The sequence below is a fragment of the Grus americana genome, chromosome 21, assembly GCF_028858705.1.
Source record: "Grus americana isolate bGruAme1 chromosome 21, bGruAme1.mat, whole genome shotgun sequence".
Lineage (NCBI taxonomy): Eukaryota > Metazoa > Chordata > Aves > Gruiformes > Gruidae > Grus > Grus americana.
In genome coordinates, this window is record NC_072872.1 from 661,250 (window position 1) to 682,121 (window position 20,872).

Sequence of the window (20,872 nt, forward strand, 5' to 3'; positions counted from 1 at the left end):
ACAGGCTGCCTGACCTTGGGTTGGGGAAGATTGGGCTCCAGCACAGGCAGAGCAAGATGGTCAGCATTGGCTGGAGCACAGGAGAGAAAAACAATCTGTCCACTGCAATAGCTGACCCACAGAGCATTTGGGAGCAGACAGCAGCAAAGGGCAGAGCAGCAACTCCACAGGATGTGCTGGCTACTGGGATCTGTGGTTCCCTGTCTGGAAACCTGGGTTTCTCCAAGCCCTGGGAGCTTCCAAGCCTTTGGGAGGATATCTGGGTCCCCACATGGGACTGGAAGGAAAAAGGGAATGCAGGGCCAAGGGAGCTATTAAAATACCCTTCATGGGCATGGTGGGTGGCAGCATATTCCCAGCTTCTCCCAGAGACACTAAGATAGCCCCAAGGGATGCTTTAGGAGGCCTGAAGATGAAAAGAAAAAGGCTGAAAAGAAATGGCATGGGGAACTGAGCAAGAATATGCAAACTCAGCTAAGACCTGCAAGGAAATGATAAAGGCCAGGGAAAAACAGAGAAAAATAACACTGCCAAGAGGGCTACTGGGAATAAGAAGGAATTTTGCAAATTGCAGCAAAGGGAAAGCAAATACAGTGTGAGTCAGCCCATTAATAAATGAGAGGGGAACGCAAATTAATGAGAATTCAGAAGCAGCTGAGGTAGTGACCTGCTTTCAGATTTTCTATTGCGTTCCCAACACAACAGGGTTTTAGGAGGCGTTAACCCTTTCCTCTGTACCCTGCAGGACTGGGCGTGACATTGGTCGGTTCAGAAAGATGGGGATTTCCGAAGGAGCCTGTGGCACTACAGTGGCCTCATTCAAATTCCTTCGTGCACTTGTGCAAAGCTTCATCATAGCTGAATCACGAGTGTCTGTGAACATCTATCTCAGCCACTGTGCGTTGCTCCCCACTGGGCACCCTTCTCCTGTGAACCATTGTTCACACATGGCTGGGCTTGTACAAGAGCCTGGGGAAGGTCTCCTCTCCCACATGCCCCACACTTCTTCATTTTCCCACTCTGTTTATTTTGTCCATCATTCCTATTTTCTTTGACAAAGTTTTCAGAAGCCTTTTCCCAGCAGTTCGCCTGGGGAACCAGCTCCTCTTGCCACTCTGTATATCAACCGCCCAGGAATTGTGGGTCTTAGCCAGTGTAAACCAGTATAACTCCATTATGGTCATGAGAGGGCTCTCCGTTACACCAGCATCCTTTGGCCAAAAGCAGGGAGGATCAAAGCATTTGTTGTTGATAACACAGACCAGTGGGATGTCTGCTCCATTTATCACTGTCTCTTTGGGAGGTCCCAGCATAGCCTCTCTCCTGAGCGGTGGCAGCTTGTTTTATGGATCAGCTCCTATTTGATGATGCATTCATTGATCTTTGCCACCATCAACCTGTGAATTCCCCATTCCCAATCTAATCTGCATCACTCCAGAATTCACCAGCACCTGCCTTAGTCTGAACCTTCCCCTTCTGCTCTCAGCAGCATTATTTGCAGGGCAAGGTCCTACTCAGCCAAAGCAGCCTCTGAGACACACTGATTTTTGTCCTTCACTTCATAGCCCAAAGACCCTTCATGCCAATCATCCTACCAGAAAACAATTACTTTCAAGCCCTGATTTTGCAGGGAGAAATTTTTTTCCAGATTCTCCCTCTTTAGAGGGCCCTATCCCTACAAGATCACCCAGGAACAAGGGGACGGTAGCCTCCAGGATGGCAGGGAGCTGGATGGGCTTATTAGAGGCAGCAGAATTAGGGAAGCCCATAGTTAAAGTTGTTATGGCCTCTGAGAAACTTTCACTGTCCTGGCTGCAGTTTCCCAGGCTGGATGCCTGCTTACACTGAGTAGCTTTGCAGCATTTCAGTTAAACCAGCACTGCTGTCAGTCGGGGAATGAAAACCTGGCTTTGAAAACCACTTGAGGACACTGCAAATGACGCAAGAGTCAGGGAGACTGCTGGGCAGATGTGCCTGGACTTCTGTGGGTTTTTGTCTCTTCTTCTGTGTCTGAGTCCTTAAATAAATGTCCATTTGTCTCCAAAGTACCTGGAACTTGCACTTTCAAATGCATTTTATAGCTCCCTCTCTGATCCTCTCCAAACTGGGATATGACCAGGCAGATGGTCACACACTGAGTCCCACCTTCTCTGAGGGTGCCTCTTGTCAGGTCCATCTCTGCAAGCTTTTGACCTTCTGTTGGGATTAGCTGACGCTGGCTGAAGCCATGCTCGAGAGTCTGAGCTCCAAGCAATGTGAAGGAACACGATCCGGGCCTGCAGCTAAAGTGGCAGAGAGGTAAATGATGGGGATGCTGGACTCAGTCCTCTTCCACTCTGGGCTCAGGTGGGCGTTATACCAACTCCTCCCTGAGATTTGGCTGTCCTGGATGTCCTACCTCAGCCCCCCATCACCTCAGCATGGAAGATCTTCTTGTGCTGTGGACGTAACTACTGTTCTTCTTGCTGAGCCCTTCAGCTCTTCTTCCTCACTGACTTTCCACCCAGGCTTCATGCAAACGTGTCTCTGATGGTGCTGACAGGGCAATGGATGCAAATATCTGGTCTGGGGGTGCTAAGAGGTCTCCTTGTGACCAGACTGGCTGAATTTGGGGGTCTTGCTGCAGCGGCTGGACTTTTAGCTCAAGTAATTCAAGCGTTTATCTCAGAAGATGAGCACAGTGAATGTGAGCATCTCCCTGTCTCTGTATGTATATGTTTGTGACTGTGTTCATACGTAGGTGCATGTCTGTCTGTGTATGTATTCCTTAAGAGAGGTTTCAACCTCTCCTGCCTGTAAGCACAATCCAGCAGCAGAGCACGCTGTTCAGAGAGGACGTGCAATCTCCATCATTGAAGGGTTTTGAGACCAGATTGGATAAATTTCTAACTAAGCTGACCTAACCTCATAGATGATACTGCTTTGAGCAAGGCATTGAACCAGAGACCTCCTGAGGTCCTTTCCAACCTGAACTATCCTGTGATCCTGTGCATACAGGAATTGCATATTGCTTACAGGATTGCATATAGCAATTAGCCTAACAAACGAAATTTCTTTCTACAAACTTTGCCTTACTTTTAGCCTTAGAGCATGACAACACCAGCAACGATGGCACTCCAGTGTACTCCCTGTGTATTTGTGCGAGGTCAGGGGTCTGTGTGTAGCCATGCAGCCAAGTCGCCATGAGTGTCAGATGGAGCTTGTCTGGGCTGTGCGCTTGTATCCTGTATTTTTAACCTGACCTCCTCTTGACCTTAATGTCTGCAGCTACAACTGGAGCCTTAGAGCCAAAAGCCTCCCAGAAGCAGTGGTGGGGTTCCAGTAAGACACTCCTAATTGTTTCGAAACAGCTATTATAACACGCACTGTCAGTTCAGAGCCAGTGAGCAGAGCATGAGGTGCAGACCATGAATGTGGAGCCTCAGGAAAGCCAGAGGATCTTCTCGGTCCCCGTGGGTTCCTTTGGGGTTTGCATAGCACCAGGGAAGCTGTCCATCCAGCTCTTCTCCATGTGCATTTCACAAGTTACCCAAATTAAAATTTCCCTGTGCTCCCCAAGGACACGCTTGGCCTGACTCCTGTAGAGCCCTTCAGAAAGGTGCCCCAGAGGTGGCTTTTTAAGGAAGAAGACCCAGAAACAGACTTAAGCTACAGAGCAGTTGACAGTTTTTCCTTCATCCACCCCAACCATAGCCAAGCTACGCACAGAGCACAGTTAGACTTCAAAATAGCGTGGAATTGGCTTAAGCCACTTCCAATCTTGTTTAAATATTAGATTTGTTAATTTGGTTTATAGGCCTTCTGCTTTCGGGGTGCTTAAGCTGCTTTCAAAAGAGTCTGTCAACTTTTTCCTCTGCAACTGGAAGGATTAGAAAAGGAGTTTTATTTGAAATGAAAACTGAGAGGCGTAGGTATTCACAGGACTCCAGCATCTTGGGTTATTAGGGAAACAACCGCTGGCTGAAATCACATGTATGGGCAGCACCTCAGCACCCACCGACACCCATGTGTGCTCATGCTCAGGGGTTTGTGCGAGTTCCCGGCTCTATTCTGGCACCTACAGGATTGCCAGTCCCAGATGTGAAACTATTCAACTGTCATGAAAAGATCAGGCTCCAGAAATCATGAGACTGGCTTAAAAATCGTGATTCTTTAATAGATGCTTTTTATTTGTCTCCAGCAGCCAGAGCTTTAAGGAAAATGCTAATTTTGGAGATACTGGCAATACTATCAAGGAGCAAGGTTACACCTGACAGAGGTAGGAGTGCAGCCACAGTTTCATTCTTGGGTTTTAATGCTTTTCAGAGCTTCCAGAAAATTTCACTTTTTGGCTTAAAACTTCCCAGTTTTGTCATATTTCCATCTGCCATTGTTGGTGTTTCTCCTTAATGCAAAATAGCTCTGGATGAAACTCATTTTCTTCCTTTTTCTCCCATTCTTCTCATCTTCTCCTACTAAGCAGTGTGACACAGTTGTCCAACCCAGTTCCACACCCACCCAGACACCCGTAGTGGACAGGAGCCCTCAGCCCAAGGATGTCTCAGTGTGGTCAAAGAGATGCTCAGCAGAGGCAGGACACGTCTTGCTCTTCCATTCTCCACAATCACACCGGTACGATCAGGGCACATGGGGAATAAATGTAAAACTGCAGCTGAACACCCAGCCCTGCGTGAAAATACCCAGGAGGCAGGACGTAACTGAGACCTGGCTCTGCCTCCTCCATCCCTGCACTGTCACAGGTGGGTCTCACAGCAAGGTCTGGTGTTAAGGCAGTGTTTCCCATTATAAAACACTGTTTTCAGTTACTTACATTACACCAGACTTTAACCGCTGGGCTATTTTCCATCTCAGCCAGCTACAGAGCTGACTGCCTTTATAGTCACTGGAGAGAAATAGGGGCTTCTAGGGGAAAAATCACATCATCCTGAGGCAAGCATTGCAGGTAGGACAAAGTTTCTGGGCATTAACTGTGCCTACACAACTGTCTCTCCCAGAGATATCTGGTGTCTACAGATGATTCAATTAATACCTACCCTCAAGTACTGTTTTGCGCTTGATTGTCTGCAGGGGAAATCTAAGCCAGAAGGGTTGGGCCAAGTAGAAATAGTTTGGTCTTTGCTTAAAGAATTTATCTGTGTGTGTATGAGTGCCTGCATCTCAGTGTTGTCACAACTTTTGCCAAGTTATGAACGTCATAAAGATTTCAATTCGCACATAACTAGAGAAGACCCAGGGAACTGCTCTTTACAAAGATCCTGCCTGTTCTTTTTCTACAGTGCATGGTGATAGGATCTTAGCTAGTGAAGGGCATCTTAGAGCATTTTCAACCACAGATACCACACATCCAAGGGTAATAGACACCATAATCAAGAAGAACTCTTCCCAGATTATGCAAGATGCTCCACTTGCTGCATATAGTCCAGCAACAAAGCAGTAGGTGGGAGAAGCAGCTGATAGAAATGGATCAGAATAACAAAGAAATGTGAGGTGAGATTCAAACTAATATAGTTGACACAGCACAGTTATAAAGGCCCATGCTTTCAGCACCAGGGGTTGGGAAGGGCCAGAAAAGCAGGTTAAGTAGCAAAGGATCAGAGGCAGAGGGGACTACAAAAAGGCGAGGTGTCCAGCAGCAAGGCTTGCAGGTGTTCCTGGCTGATGATGGCAGCTGGAAAGAGGTGAAGATGGTTGTCAGGCATCCAGTAGCTGTGCCAAGGCTTGACAGAGGACTGAAGTCCTAGTGAAATCCTAGTCCAGCTAGATCAGGTCTTAAATCTCCTGCCATGCCAGATGAGAGGGTAGGCGCGTGGCACATTTCTGTCTCCATCCCATCCTCTGGTGAGGGAAGGACAAATGGTAGAGGGGAAGAAAGAAGAGACAGATGGTGAACAGCACAGTCTAAGCCTTGTCAACTCCAGCTGTGAAATTTCCAAGAGACAGGACTTGCCCTCCATGGGTACCAAGAACCAACACTCAGCACCAGCAAGACCCACAATTTCCTCGCAGGTGAAATGCCACAGCATCAAAGGAAACCCCTGACTGAAGCCAACTGGAGGACACAGTCTCTGACACCTGAGCTAGGTGTTTGTGAGCATGGCTGTGCTGGAACAGAGGAGCTCAGCATATTGATAGATGGAGTCTAAAACTACCCCAAGCTCTCCAGCTGTCCTAGAATCTCTGATCTTTCTCCAGATTTGGATGCCAGGGCTGGCACTGAGATCTGCCAGGTGGAGAAGAAGGGAAATAGTGTCCAGGACCAGAAGAAATGACTTGGGGAAATGTCTGAAGCCACAACAAGCACCTCTCTGTGCTTCTCCCACCCATCGGGTTCAGAAAAGGGAACATTAACGGTGAGGGACAGGCACTAGGTTTCCCAGCACACTAGCACCAAACAGAAGGGAGGCACCAGGAGACATAGCCACCACCCTGGAGGACACCTCGAAGAAATGGGACCAGTCAGTTCAAGCTCCAGCTTTCACCAAAAACATCACCATTTCAGCCAGGTTGGGTTGCTTAGGTACAAACCTCACCATAAGCTAAAAACAAATGCAGATGTCTGAAAAAAGCACATCTCCCCACCCGTGGGTAAGGTGCTGGCAACGTTAATCTCCCAGCAACCTGGTCTGAAGGTTGGTCAGTGATGGAAGAGGGGTGGCAAGGCTTCACGAGGTCGGGGGTGCAGAGGGCTGGGTTTGGGGCTGGGAAGGTACCTGCAGAGAGCTCTGTACTTCGGACCAGCGCGGCTAGATGGCACTGTGTACTCTTTCAGGAGTGGCACGTCCAAGTACAGCTTTCATGCCCAAGAATTTAATATCCCGAGTGTTTTCGGTCACTGTTGAACCTCTGCTCTGAGAGGCAGCTTATCTGAGGGACGACGTGGGCTGTTGGGAGTTTTGTCACGGCCAGGGCACAGGCGACCTTCTCGGAGAGGAAAACTGGCAGAATTTTCTGCTTAAGGATTGCATTAGCAAAGGCGAGTGTGCATTTGAAGCAAGAAAAAAGTAATGCCATTTCCAGCCACCCACAAACAGCAGAGACAGGACTTGAGGGGTCAGAATAAAAGTGGACTCATACCATTGCATCTATGGAGAGCGCCATGTTCAAGTCCTGGGAGGAAGATGAATGAGGGACCCCCAAGGGTCCCTAGACAACGGAGCACTGGGACAGGGTGTCCCCATGCTGTTGTATCAGTACTGGTGTGGGAGATGAGGACCTGGATTTGGGGCTGCCAAACTCTGAGAAACCCACCTCAGCTTTCTCTGCCCAGTAGCAAAACTGGGCACACACCAGCAAGGAGCCCACCAGCATCTTCTGCAACCCTGGAAGACATTTGGTCACCCAGGCAATGGACAGGAAAAAGAGGGAAAGGGCATTAGGTATGAACAGGAGAGTGGATGAGCAGGGTCAGGCAGCAGACAGGAGGACCTTGAAGCCCTGCCACTCCTTTTTGGTGACTCGAGATTTATTTGGGGAGGGGTCAATCTGAGATGAAAACCCAGAAGCAGCCTTTGTAAAAGGCAGAGCAGTCTGGCCTCTCACTCCCCTTTTCCCCCAGCTGGTGGGCTCAAGCTGGGAGGCTGGAAGCCACCACCACGCCGTGGTCCACCAGCTGGGAGCCCGCCATCCCTTGCCCAGCGGTCTGCACGGGAGTCGGGAGAGTTTAACATCTCGGGAGCCGGGGCTCCCATGTTCTCCTCTTGCTACCAGCTGGTCAGGCGGGCTGCCAAGGGTATGCTGGCAGGAAACCGGGCGGTTTTCCATCAGGATTTTATCCGCAGCGACGGATCTCCGGGGAATATTTCCATCCTGATGAATCAGCAGTCTCTGGTGGGAGATGGGCTGCCCGCTGGAGGGGTTAACGTCCAGCGCTCAGGAAAGGTGCGAGTCCTCACATCAGGCAGGTGTCAGCTAATCCACCCCCTCAAATCCATCCCCCACCGGAGGCCTCTCCCTAATCTGTTACAGTCGGCGTTTGCCCTGGGGCCGCGGATCTGATATCTCTTCCGAGCACGGGTGTCGGTATTAACTATTATAATTCTGGATATTCTTGTTAGACATGCAAATGTCCAGCCCAGGCTGGAATCTCGCTTAACTTTTCGGCTTCAGCAACATCCTGTGGCAAATTGCTCCGTGCAGAGACACTCCTGTTTATCATCCCCGGCCACCACCTGTTCATCTCACCATGTTCCTGCGTTATCCCATGGGCAGAGCAGACCCTTTCCGCTGCCCTCCCTTGCCCTGCTCCCTATTCGACACCGCAAAATTTTGGCCCTGGCCCTTTATTGCAAAAGTCTGTGATTTTTGGTGGGCTGAGGAAAGTGCAGTGGGATATTGATTCCCTTCCCAACTTACCCCAGCCAGACAGCTCTGCTCCTTGCAATGCATCTGCTCACGGCAGAGTCCATCAGTGTCCATGAGAAGCACTTGCATGAAGACCTGTCCCGTGTGAATAAGGACTGCACGCCGAGCCCCCCGCGGTCAGTGCAGCCCTGGGGTCAAAAGCACCCATGGCAAAAGGTGAATGGTTAGCAAAATGTGCCAGGACAGGGGTAAGAGGTGGCTTTCTGCTCCTACACTGCATGAGGCTCCTATTTATCACGTGGGAAGCAGGTGTAGAGCTCAAATGGAGACCAAATGGCAGTGGGACAGAAAAATGTTAACAAGACAAAAATCAGCAAGTGCTGTGCTGAGCTCTGTAGTGTGATTAATAAAACAAACATGTGAAAAAAAGGTCTGTTTCAACACACGGCCAGAAATGCAGAGTGTCATGCTATCGGGGCTATTCTGCCCTCTGAATACCCGCCTCTCTGTTTGGGTTCACGCTAAAATACTCTAACGTGCTTTCAATTTTTATTTTTTTTAATTTTTATTTTATTTTTACAAATGCTCAAACTTTCCTGCCACAAATTATTCTTGGCTGGGTTACAAGTAGAACAGCCGTGTATAACCATTTCTTTACATTAAAAAAAAAAAAAAAAAAGAATAGAAAGAAAAATGGTTTATGAGATATTTTGGTTGCATGGGTTTTTTCTACCCTAACATGCGGTGAAAGTTCAGGAGTTCTCACCTTTTTCCACCCAAAAGCGCCTCCTGAGCTGAAGCTCAACCTCCAGCAGCTTTGACATGATCTCACCTTTACAGACCCTGCACTTGGAAAGCACGTTACTACAAACAAACCTGGGTCCGTCTCCTTCCATGGCCTCTTCTCTCACCCAAAAAAAAGCACTCTAGGACTATTGTAAGGACAGGTTGGCACTGACAGCCCCAGCCATGAAAAATTGTAACTCAAGGCTCTGCAAAATTATGACTTTAGCATAAAAATCATGATTAAACCAGTAATAAACAAGTAAACCTTAGCTGCCTTTTCCTCTCAGGTTGTGGTTTTGAACCATGAATGCTAAAAACTTCTTGGGGCACAGCCTATGAAAGCAAATTTTCTTGCAAGCACACAACACCACTAAGCTGAGAATTGAAGGAAAACAATGAGCATCATCCAGACTCATAAAGAGCCTTGCTGCAACAATTGGCACCTCCTCAGCCCAGCACAAATATCCCCACATCATGGGAGTTCATGGGCCGTTTTAAGATAATTAACCCCCAAGCACATTAAGTCCAAGCAAAACTAATTACTTTCACGGAACAAAAAAGATTGTTTTACAGGCGATGTTGTTCTTTGGCCTGTCTCTTCTGGAAAATGGCACCAGTTAAATGAAATCAATTTTATTAACTGACAGTGCTGTGAGAGGATTTACGGAAAAGGACTGTTTGATGGTCTTTAAATTACAGACCTGATGTCCATTACCAGTGCTGACAAGTTGCACATGCTGGACAAGAGAGAAGATAGTCTCTGAGCTGGAGACCTTGCACAGCCTGGTAGAGATTCAGGTCAGAAAGGGCTTTTTTCTGCACTTCTTCCTCTAGTGAGTCCTAAATCAAGCCTTTAGCAATATCTATAGGACTTATTTAAGGGCCAAGCCTGGTGATATCTCACCCAGAGAGGTGGTTTTCATCCTGTTAGAAGTCATTGTGCTGGGCTGCCTTGGAGAAAAGCAAGAGGCAGATCTCAGTCCACGCTGCTCCTTTGTGGTCCAGCCTTGCCAACATCCCTCCACACTGCATTAGCACCCATCATCCCCCACCACACGGAAAGGGTGAAATGGATAGACCGTAGTGGCCCGTGGTCTTGGGGTGAGGTGCCCCAGAAGCCCTGCCGCCTGGTTCTGCAGGGACAGATTGCCTCGCCGGCCCCGGAGATGGGGAGGTCTCGCCTTGCTGGAGATTGTTTGTGTAAGTCGTGATGGATCGTGCTCCGATGTCGAGAGTCGAGGTGCAGCAGGAGACTGAGAAACTTAACGTTGAAAATGTTTTAAAGCAAAGGGAACATCAAAAGATCTCCAGGAAACGGCAAACACCCAGAGTTCAGCAATCTCTGAAACAGATCCCCTCCTCCCATCTCCATGTCTGGATAAGAGAGACTCCCAAGACAAAGGGCGATCAAGATCAGAGAAGATGGTAAGCTATAAATCAGCCACCTCTCTCTTTTCACCTCGCTCCCTCTGCCCTCCAGGCTCAGGAAACCTCTGGAGCCGCAAGACACAAATTCAAACAGCCAGATGACTCTTCCCGTATCCTCCTCAAGGGACTTGCCCCAGCGCAGCCCCCAAGCCTTCCTCCAAATGCCGCCCAGCTCATGGAGATGCTGGGTGGGGAGCACAAGCCATTCTCTCCAGGGCTGCAGATTTTATCTGATGTGCCAGATTTAGTTTCTTCCAGAAAAGTCAAATCAGCCTTAAAATCCTCATACTCATTGTGTACCACCGGAACAACATTTTTCTCTAAATCTGAGAGGTTGAACACAAGGTTAGGAGGCTTCAACCCCAGTGGAGCTCAGCCCTGCACAGCTCCTGAGCAAGCATCAGCTCTGGGCACTAGGCACACATCTTGCACGTGGGGCATTTACCCCACAGCGCATCAGGAGCTGCTCTCTGGTGTGGGGCAGCCGCCTGTCCTCCTGAAGGGCAGGCAGGCAGGGGTGAGCCAGCCAAGGGTTTCAACGCTGAGATGCATTTCTCAGATGGGTGGATTTGAGGTAGGCATTCCCAATGGTGGACGTGCTTCTTGGTGGTGTTGACGCCAAGCTGAGCTCCTTCCTCTCCATACCCAGAGCACTGCAACATGCGGCACAGTATGGAGATAGGTGAGGAGAAGACATGTCAGGAATAAAACAGAAGTGTGGGGCAGGATTTGACCTTCAGCAGGACCCACAGTGAAGCAGCAACGCAGGGAGTGCAGCATGTCTCCAGTGTAAGGGGATACGGTCCTCAGTGGGTGCTGGCTCCGGTTCAGGGGAATGTTTTATGAGCATGCATGCATTAGTGCAGTTGCCAGGTTACTGGGCAGACAAACTATGTTCGGCCTTTCTGGGCAAGATCTCATGCCCACGGGGCTGTGGGTCAGGAGCAGAGGTGCCGGCAGCCCCGGTCTGTGTGTCAAGATTCAAGGGGCCTTGAGACAGGAGCAGGAGCCCAAAGGCAAAAAGAGGAAGAAAAGGAAAGGAGGGATAGCTAGGGGAAACACTGAGTGGCCCCCCCATTAGTACCGCGTCTGGGGTACCCTGGACCTGAGCAGACTGACCCTCTCCAGCTTCATCATCTATCCAGCAAAGACAAGCTACCATGAGGAAGGGATGTGGCTCCTTTTTGGCATTTGCATGCTGCATGCATCAGCTCTCACATGCACCAGCCTCTCCTCCTTGTTTGTCTCCATCCACAGGAAAGCAGAGGCTTTGCCATGCTCCATCTACCCACTTCCAGGCAGCGCAGGTGGCTCTTGACTTAGACCCTCTTGTCTTTCTGACTCAGGGAGGCTCATGTCATCTGCTGGGATAGGATCTGGACTTTATGACCATCCTTACTTAACTAGGCTGGACCAGGCTGCCAGGTCCTACTGGGGAGATCTCTCTCCTAAGTCTCATTAACTCCCTCCTTTGATCACCTGAAGTTAATTGCAGGAGAAGCAATAGCCAGACTGTTGGGGTGTGTGAGCGGAAACCTTTCTGAGGGAATAGCTGCAGATGATACCTAACAAACAGTCCCTGGAGCTTGCCTGGAGCACACTCTCATGGGGGGCTTTGTGAAGCAACATGAACCCCTGTGCTCCCAGCAAGCCACATGGTGCATTTGGGGGTGCCCCTTCTGGTGCTGGGGTCTGCACTAATAAAGTAAATTATTTGCAAGATGGGCTTAGAGGGGTTTTGGAGGAAGCCAGGTCTTTCTGCTAACTGTGCGGTTATCCCAGTGAGTCGTATGGGGCTGCCCATGTCTCTGCACAGGGTTACGGTGGGTGGGAGGGAGGGATTGCTGGTTCTTCCTTTACACAACCCCGGCAGCAATCCTCCGGCAGTGCTCCAAGATCCCCTCCCACATAGAGAGGTGGATTAGAGACCAGTGGAAGCAGAACCGACCACAGTGAGACACAGTGCCCAGAAACAGCCAAGCTCCACACATCTCCCAGTGCCTTTCCCAAGGTTTGAGTCACCAGCAGAAAGTTCAGGCAAAGTCCGAGCAGGCAGTTGATTGACTAACTGGCAAGCAAGGAGCTTACATCTAGGACAGCTTTCCAGAGAACTCTATCTAACCAGCATAGTCCCCCCCAAGACATTGACTGAAGTTTTCTGGCAAGTCTTTCCTCCAGTGCTCAACATCTGCTTGGTGTCCCTCAATCTGTGAAAGTCTCTGAGCACCTGCCTCTTCCCAAAGGCTGACAGTGACCTGGAAAGGGGGTGCCTCTGATTTACCATCTGCAGGTCCAAAGTGAAACACTCAACCTCCAGCTCAGCATGGTGGCAGGGCTGCATGATGAGCACGCCAAACTCAACATGGACACGAGGTGGGAAACTCAGACCCAGCTTCCACCATCCTCTCCCAGTCCATGTCCCAAGAGTCCCCCAGCTCTGAGGACATTTGAGGTGTGGGTTGGGAAGAAAGAGGAGTCTCCTCATCCTACTGAACCTGGGCTGTGACACTACCAGGAATAGTAATAAATCACATAATCTGGTGGAAAAACATGAGAGCCTTTTGGTTACAGCCTTCAGCTATGAGGAAGGAGTTGGGGCTCTGCTGTCTGCTGCTCTGGCCCATCCCTTGCAAAACAGAGAACCCCTAAAGCTTTGCTGTAAACAACCAAAGCTGCATTGCATGGGAGGAGCAAGGAGACAGCAAGGGGCACCTCCACCACTAAAGACAGCTCCTTGGGAATGTGGTAGGCATGGATTGGGACCCCACACAGCGGCTAGGTAGCACTGATACTGAACTGATGCCGGCACAGCGCCCACATAAACTTGGCTTGGGGAAGGGCACAGTAGGTGCAAAGGCTAAAGGCATGACCAAAGGGTCTGCATGGACCCCTTTGCTTGGGAGAGTCCAGGAGTTTACCATGATGTTGGAATGGTTTGGGGTGGTGTACATCCCGCTCCACCCTTTGGGGAAGGCCCAGCAGTGAGCAGCAAATGCAGAAGAGGGAGTCCTGGCTGCAGGATAGGGGTGACTGCCATACCCCCATGGTGAGGACCAGCTCTGGACCCTACTGGAACATGCCCAGAGCAAGTGGAACAAGTGCCTGAGGTTTTCTCAACATCCTCCATGGTTGTGAGCATGCCTGTGAGAATGGGAAAGGAGCAAAGGGCATGACTGGACCTCTTCCCTGGCTACCCCAGCAGTGCCAGCTCTGGGGACAGATCAACCAGAGAACACAGAGGAGAGGGAGGTGTTGGGAGAAAAGTGGGGGACAAAATGGGTTTGAAACGGATGTGGTGGGAGCAATGGTCTGCTGAGCTGGAGTAGGAGCAAGCAGTGTCAAGATTTGGGTGGGGAGTAAGCACTGCAAGGAGGCTGGAGCGGGGAAAAACTCGTGCTGGGGTGGGCTAGCAGGGAAAGGTTTGGGGTAGGCATGGAAAAGCTGTGGGCAGAGGACATTACCTGTGATGGAGCGATTTGGGGAGATACATAGGGCACAAGGGTGTCTGGGGTCAAGTGGCAGCCGTAGGGTAGTCAAGTGCAGGGGGGAGCAGAGGGGTTTTGGGAGCAGGTGTCCCCTGCACAGGGCAGGAGAGGGGGTCCCAGGGGCTGTTCAGCACTGTGGGTGTATGGGGGCAGCCGGAGCGGGGGGCGAAGCTCCCAGACAGGCAGGCGTGGGGCTGGTGGAGTCCCACATACTCGGCTCCTTGGTGGAGGGGGGGCTGGCTCGGAGGTGTTTCCCGGGCACCAAGCCACCAGGGTCTCCCCTGGGGGCTGTAACTCCAGCTCGGCCCCCGTCCCGCTGTCAGGCCCTGCGCCCAGAGCTTGTTATTGCAGGTGCAGGGCAGCCCTCCCTACCGCTGGCCTGTCCCTGTCCCCTCCACTGCACCCTCTCCCCTCCCCATGCCAGCCACCCCTGCAAGAAGCAGTTTGGGGTTCCTCAGCGGTGCCCATGCCCTGTCCTGCCAGGTCCCCTGCTCCTTTTCCCCTGCAAGCCCTCTTCCCCGCAGCTGGCTTCCGTCTTCCCACCCAGGGCTTGTGCCCACCACCTCAAGTCCATCATGCAAAGCTGCCAGCGTGGGTAGGTCTCCAGCCCACAGGGCCACCGGCAAAAGCTCGGGTGGCTTTGGCCACCAAGGATCACCGCCGGGACCCTCCCATGGTGATCCACAGGGTGGGAGGAATTACCCTTCCCCTCCCTGCGGCATCCGCTCCCGCCTGCCTTCCCCCCTGCTTTCCCCCATCTCCCCAGGCTCTGAAGCCCTGCCTTCTCTCCCAGAACCCTCCCCATCTCTCCCAGCCTCCCCACAGTCCCTCCGCAGCATTTGGGTGCTGCCCGGCACACCCCTCCCAGGTCCCAGGCCCTCCAAGGTGCAGCTGCAGTGGCTCCAAACCTGGGCGGCCTCCAGTCACCTTCCACCTTGCAGCATCACCCCGGGTCCATGGGGACCCCGGGGGGGGGCTGCTGAAATTCGGGGGCTGCCCTGGGCCTCTGAAACACCTCTGCCGGCAACGTCAGACCGGCAGCCCCCGGCGCTGGGCACTGCAGCTGCACGTGGCGCAGGCGGGGAGTTTGTGATTTTATTCCCTTTGGAGCGGAGCCAGGCGTCGAGCCGAACACCCCTTCCTGTTAAAAACAGCTCTTTGACATCTTTAATGACCTCAGCTTGGGGAGGCAGCAGCTCCAGAGAGCAGAGTGCCACCGGCCGGCACTCAGCATCTCAGCCGAGCGGTGCCTGGTCCTCCTGGGGCGCTCTCAGCCCCTCTTCCAGCTCTTCTCTGTGGCTTTTGCTCGTGAGGATAACCAGGGACTGCTTTCGTGCATCGGTGCCACATCTTATCACACGCCAAGTGTTTGCAAAGCCCTCTACCCTGTGTCCTGCTTTTCCCAGGGCTGGAACTCGGTTCCTCCCTTTCACCTTTCTCCTTGGCCGTCTGCACAGCTCCCTCCTCTCCGCTTTGCGGGGGACAGGGGAGTGCAGGCGTGGAGGCAATTACGGGCAAAGCCTGGTAAAGACTTGCGTTCCCATGCCCTGGCCTTGGCCTTGCCTAAACACCTTGAAGCATTCCAGCACCGAGCTCGAAAGGACAAACAGTCCCACGGTGAGTTAAAGGCTCGCGAGCCTGAGTCTCTTCTGCACTGTGCTGGCAGCTCCTGAGAGTCCCTGCAGGTATTTTAAGCGCAGGACTCCAAATGTTTTAAATACGGGAACAGCCGTGAGCGGTTTCAAAATAAATAGTGAAAATTAGAAAAAGCCCCCCCCACCCTAGAAAAAACAAGAGCAGCAGTGGTCTGCGTATGCTGGCAAGGAGCAGGACCCCTGCCCATGCATGGGGGCTCCCACCACAGCTTTGAAATAAGGTGACGCTCTGGACGTGTCGGGCAGGAGCAGAATGACTCAGAGAGGTTTATGAAGTAGGAAGTTCATAAAGCCCCTAGCAGGGCTTGGTGTCCAGATCCCCTTCAGCTCGGTGGTGAGGAATGGGGTGCAAGCTGATGAACGAACACATGGTGCAGGAGTGGTGGAAGGTGCTGAGCGGGCTGCAGAAAGCTGGGGAAGGCAGAAATGTTTGTGTTTGAATTAATGCCCCGAAGTGCAAATGCTGGAGGCTGGGGATGCAGAAAGCCAAGAAAGAAAAGAGAGTCATGGCGATCAGGACCATCTTCTCCAGCCAGCCCCCCCGTACATCTACACAGTGCACTCCATGCTGGGGTTTCCCAGGTCTGCCCTGTGCCCCATGCCTGGGGGGGGGCAGCTTCCTGGGGAGAGCTCCCCTCCATTGCCCTCCAGCACCCCCTACAAGCTCACAGAGACATTGGGGTGATGTTGGCTGCTGGTGTCACCTTCCTGGTCCCTGCAGGGTCCTGCACCAGCTCTCAGGTATCTTCAATACTGGCAACTGGGAGATGCCCACCCATACTCGAGAGAGCCCCATCTCCTCCCAGCCTGCTAGGGGCTCTGGGAGTGGTAGCTCCAGCCTGTGGCATCCACTACAGCTGGTGGTGGCAGCTTGTCCCACTGCACTTAGATCCCTTTGGATCACTGTGCCCGCCCCAAAGGCAGTGGGTCTTGAAGGCTACCTTCTCCTGTCCCGGCCTTAATCATTTACAGAGTACCTGGAGCTTACTTGTTGATGTCCATCTGTGATGGAGAGGATCTGTTGTGCTTCTTTGCCCTCGTGTTCCTTAAAAAAGGAAAAGACAAGAGCAGATAAGCCCCTCTAAGGGAGGAGAGATTGGTCATCCCGTGGGAGGACATGGGACACTGAGCTTAGGGGAATGAGACAAAGTTGAAGGGTGGAGAAAGACAAAACTGGGACCATAATATCTCCAGGAAAGGAGACTATCACCTAGGAGAGGCTGTGAAAATGCTAAGAAAAGCAGTCCCCTCAAGCCTGGACTCAGAGGTGACAAAAGAGCAAGACTTCTTAGGGACACAGAGAGGGATCGCCACAAAGTCACTGAGTACTAAAGGAAGGACAGAGGGCAAGGAGAGACAGGTCTACCGACCTCCTTTTTTGGTTCTTATCTTTCTTTAACTTGATGTTCTGCATTTTCTTTCTTGACCTCTTCCAATTTCTGTCCTAAAAATACCTTGTGCTGGAGCTAGAAAACCTGGAGAAGGCCTGGCTTGATAGGAGAGGTCTGGTCAGCATATGGTCCCATCACTGCAAAGTACTGCTGGTCTCGTGCTTTCTGGAGCTGTTAAAATAACACTCCAAGACTCCCATCAGGCTTATTTCTCCAACCCGTCTTTCACCTTTTGCCACTTGATTCATGCCTGGGCAGAGATGTAGGAGAAAGAGCATTTGAGTGTCATCTGAACCTCTTGGTCAAGGCCCAAAATGGAGCACTGACCTTTCGTACATGAGCTCTGCAAAAAAGCCCCATGAGCATTTCATGATAGTCCTGAGGTGCTTCCCACGTCCTACTCCAGCAGAACTGCTGCATAGCATGGCCCACCATTAACCAGCTCATAGCCAAAGGCAGAAGGTGCCTCAATATTTTGGCCAGAAGCAGTGCAACAGCTGCTTGGTATTGTCATGATGCAATGTCCCAGCACCCACGCTCAGTGAACCTGGACCCTGTCCCTGCAATCAGCTGAGAGTCTGGGGATGGAACCATTCAACTCCACATCAGGTTTTTCATCTCCAGGTGCGCATCCCTCCCATCATGGCTCATGATGGTTCAGGAGTTTCTCTTTTTCTCTGCACCAACAGGTTGCCTTGAGCTCCCTGGCCTTCCTGCATCTTCTTCCTAACTCTCCAATATGAGCTCAGACCCCCTTCCCCATGGGGACTTAGCCTCTTTTGCCTGCTCCAAAGCCAATGCTCCTGCTTGCTGGCCCCACAGGACCTGGCATGACCTGCTTGACACAACTGGAGACCTTTCCAGGTGTCTGAGGCCCTGATCCATTTTCCCACCACTTGGGCTGCTCGGGGAAGATCCTGGTGCCCCAGCAGACAACCTGGGTTTTGGTGTAGGTGGTTGCTCCATGTAGCATCACCTTTTCTGCCATATGCAGCTTCATTCACACCAAAGCAGTTGATCATGTCAACTCCTATGCCAACCACCTCAGCTTGTTTGGCCGTGGTCTTTCTGCTGTGACCTTTTTGCTCCAAAGTGGCACAACCAGAGAGCTTCATGGTGGGTCCTCAATGTGGGCCATGCTATCATGGTCTTCATTTACAGGTAGGCAGCAATCTTCCTCTGGGGTTGTGGTGAAGTTTATTCAGCAGCAGGACTATTTTTTGAGATGTAAAGCATGGCTTCATCTGGAGGCCATCCAGACCAACACCTTGCCATGCAAGGAGCTGTATGAATGCAAACACCTCCATGGGAGAGATCTACATTTGGGCAGATGAGTCACCATCAGAGGCAGCAGACCAGGGATACCACACAGTTGGAGAAGGTCTCTAGAGCAGGCGTGCTGCTTGTGGACACCCCCTCAACAGACTGGGTGATTTAAAAGCACTGGGGTTTTTTTGGGGGGGGGCGGGGGGAAGGCTTGATATTTTGGGCTTTGTTTCATTTTCTGCCCCTTTTTTGCCACTGAGCTTCAGAGAAGGAGCAGTCTGGAGGGTCACCACTCTTGTCCTTTCCCACTCTGCTCCCAATCCCTACAAAGCAGTAAGACCATGGTATTTCAGCTGTCTCTCTCTGCCTCCATGTTTCAGTGTTGGAGGAAGAAGTGGAAGGGTGTGGAAGGAAGAAGGAAGGATAGAAGAAAAAGTGAATGAGAAACGTAGAGGACAGTATGTTCTGCCAGGGGATTTCATGTATGGGATGCCATAAAAATCTCTTCTTTGTGGTGTCTGGAGGAAGGCTTTGCCTCTGTTGCTGGCAGATCACAGTCTCCCCTCTGCACAGCTTGCCAGGATGGGATTCGCTCTGTGGCTCTTTGCCTCTCACCCTCCTGCCCTGTTTCCCAGTCATCACATCTTTTCCAGTCCCTTGTCTGTATGACCTATTCCATAACAAGCCCCTGTCTCGCACCGGTAATGTTCAGCTCAAGGTTTCTGAGGCTGCAGAGACTGGTCCCAGCAAACCTCCCCTTCACCTTCCATACCTCAGTCTTCCTTCCAGGCCTTGGCTGTCCAAGTGTCCCTTGCCCTAGTTTGCATTGGGATTTACAGCCCAACTGTTCCCTCCAGCTGACAGCAGCTGTGCAGTGAGAGGGGACATGTCACTGGCCTCGTATGTGCTGTGCTTTGCATGGGCAGAAAAGTTTTGTCCTCAGTCCACAAACACAGTGAAAAAATTGCACGTAAGGCATAAGTGACTCAGCCAGTGGGAACAGTGTAATTGCAGATGGTGACAGATTTTGAAAGACAAACATCTCCTAGTTGTTCCCGTAAGGATGTCTCCAGCCAAGTCTTGCGGGAACCAGAGTGTCCAACGAGCAGAGCCCCCAGCCTCTGCGTGTCTTAGCAAATTCAGATCTTAGGTTTGCAAAATATGCCCATTGACTCATCCCAAGAGTTTGCAGAGGGCTCAGGTGTGCTGTATCAGAAAGAAGTCTCCCAGGTTTACAAAGAAACATAATCCAATGAGACGTACTTATCCAGAGTGCTTCCAGCATGAAGTGGACTCCACCGGGGTGCAATCTGGGGGCTGTGTGGAAGCACAGAATCTCCTGGATAAAGTAAGGCAGTGCCTTTGAAGAGCAAGACAGACTGCAAGGCTTTGTAGAGGAAGAAATTACCAAGAGCAGAGCTGAATCCGCCCCAGCGATACTACATGAACATTGTCCAGCCCAGGAGAAATGGGCACTTCACCTTCTACCCCATGGCAGCCACCCCAGCTGCCTGCTAGCAGCTGTGTGGGAGCGAGGAGAGCTGTGCAGAGGCAGCAGACCCCCTCCCCGGGGCATTAGGACATGTCAATATTGGTTTCGCCATGATTTGGACCCAGACCCAGAAATCTCCAAGTTCCCCATGATGGAGCCAGGCAGAGGTCCTGGCAGGCAGCCCTCAGCAAGGTGGGTGGCTGGAAGGGTTCAGGCATGTCTCCTTTGGCCCTCTGCCTGCTTCCCATCAGAAATGCAGAAAACCAAACCCTCTCCTCGAAAACTTTTCAATTTTGATGAGTCAGCAAAGGTGTTGGCAGGTTTTGTGACTTGCCTGCAAGTGAATGCTGGTTGATTCTCGCCCTTCTCCAGGAGGTCCAGGCTGACCTTGGGGCTCTGTTTTCCCCATAAGCATGTTAAATCACACAGGTACTAGCCCAGTGCTTTATGCCCAGATGATGGATGGACCTTTGCAGCAGAAAGTCTAGGGTTAAAAGCTGTTTCATGCTAATACTGTCCATAAACTCCTGTGAGAGATGAAAGCAAGTGCCTCCAGTGACAGGAAGCTGCCTTTATCACCCCATGCTGATAGTGAGGCAGGAGGCAGCCACTGCCCCTTTGCCAGCCTGGGAAAAGAAGGAATATCATAGTGTGTTGCCTGTGGGAGGTTGTGTCCAGGGTTGTGCCCTGTGCTGCAGGTCTGAGAGTGCAGCTACCCAGCGTATAGAGGGTGACAGAGATGGGCTGGAACCACCCAGGGCTCCACAGCTTCAATAGCATCCTCTGTGCAGGTAGTACGGCCACCACTCTCTTGCAACGGTCACTTTTGGGTGCAGAGGAGGGTATTTGTGTCAGTGATGCCAGTGGGCAAAGCTGTGCCCACCAGCTCTCCACGGCTTGTCCATCCTCCTGTCCCACCCATACAGCAAAGCCCCATATGCTTTAACAGGCGAGGAGACCAGCTCCAGCCTTGTGCAAAGGGTGCTGCAGGGTAACTGTGCAGAACAGGGGCCGGGCGTGAAGTTCAAACCCCTGTGCCAGGGGAAGCCCGTGTCCACGCTGCCAACA